The 1,608-nt window shown below is 42.7% G+C and overlaps 1 non-coding gene across 1 annotated transcript; it reads right to left on the reverse strand.

Moving 5' to 3' along the window:
• Window positions 1-492: 492 nt before the first annotated feature.
• LOC131244717 (small nucleolar RNA R71) lies at window positions 493-599 on the reverse strand. The gene has a single exon (XR_009170494.1). It is a non-coding gene; the product is annotated as a small nucleolar RNA R71 (small nucleolar RNA).
• Between the last annotated feature and the right edge of the window lie 1,009 nt (window positions 600-1,608).

Consider the following 1,608-nt stretch of genomic DNA (forward strand, 5'->3'; position numbering starts at 1 on the left):
CATTGCAATAAAATAGTTTATGCTAGGACGTAGATCTCTGAATTTAGAACTAGCACCGTTTGATCCTGAGATTGAAAGAACAATTCGTGAAAGATTGAGAAATAATCCTGTTGAAATGGCGAATGAGACTGAAGTTAAAGCTCTCAAAGATTATTCAGCTCCTGTCCAATTTAATGCGCCTTCATGCATAGTGTTGCCAACCACTACGGCAGCACACTTTACTTAAACCCGGAGTCATACAATTGTTGCCATCCTTTTATGGATTGGACAAGGAGGACCCATATCATCATGTGAAAGAATTCTTAAACATTTGCTCCACCTTTAAGTTCCAAAACTTCTCAGACGATTCGATCCGCCTACGCTTGTTTCCTTTTTCTTTGAAGGATAAAGCGAAAGCTTGGTTGAATTCTCTAGAAGTTGGATCTATCACTACATGGGACCAACTGTCCTAAGAAGTTCTTAAACAAGTTCTTCCCCGTTCACAAAACCAATGCCCTCCGTAGAGAAATTACTAACTTCACACAAAAAGAGGGCGAGCACTTTCATGAATGTTGGGAAAGATGGAAGGACTTGCTTCTTAAATGTCCTCACCATGGTTTTGAGAAGTGGCAACAAGTTCAATACTTCTATGACGGTCTGACACCACAAAACCGTCGCATGGTTGATGCCACCAGTGGAGGGTCATTCATGACCAAAAGTGATGTCGAAGCGTGGAACTTCTTTGAAACCTTGTGCGAAAATTCCCGGCAATGGGATTATTCAAATAGAGGTGACAAGTCCTCAACCACAAAAGAGAGGTGGTATATATGAGATAGGAGTCATGCCAGAGCTGAGCGCCAAGCTTGATAAACTGACAAAGAAAGTTGATGCTCTGGTATTAAATAATGGACCACCACAAACAGCTCAAGTCGAGGCATATGCCACATGTTCTAGCCCTGCCCATCCTATGCAGTCTTGTCCATCTGGTGCAGCATTCCCAGAACTTCTCTCTGAACAAGTTCATGCTATGAACACTTTTCAAAAATCTGGGAATGATCCTTACTCGAACACATACAACCTAGGGTGGGCTAGACATCCAAATTTTCTTGGGCAAAAGGACCACAACAAGGAGGACCATCTGGAAATCCTCCTATGCAACCTTACTCCCAAGTGGGCAATCAACAACCTCAACAGATCTCACAGAATCAACAAGTGCCTCCACAATCAAGGAAACCATCTCTTGAGGATACATTCAATCTTTTCATGCAGAGTTCTCTCCATTCCAAAAAGACACCCAACAAACCTTATTGGCCAACCAGGAAAGCTTACATGCAAATGCACAATCCATTGCCAAGTGGAAGTACAATTGAGTCAACTAGCTGCCACATTAAGTGAGAGAGAGAAGGGCAAGCTCCCTAGCCAACTGAGGCTAATCCAAAGGGACAGATGAGATTGGCTCTAATTCCAACCAAGGGCAATATCATGAGCAGGCCAAATCGATCACTACCCTTAGGTCAGGCAAGCAGATTGATAACAGAATAGAGATGCATGGGGATGAATCAAATTCTAAAACAGAAGATCAGATGAAGCAGAAAGCCATACCAATGCATCCAAAGTCCAAAAGCTCTC

This window comes from Magnolia sinica, chromosome 4 (genome assembly GCF_029962835.1).
Source record: "Magnolia sinica isolate HGM2019 chromosome 4, MsV1, whole genome shotgun sequence".
Taxonomy (NCBI): domain Eukaryota; kingdom Viridiplantae; phylum Streptophyta; class Magnoliopsida; order Magnoliales; family Magnoliaceae; genus Magnolia; species Magnolia sinica.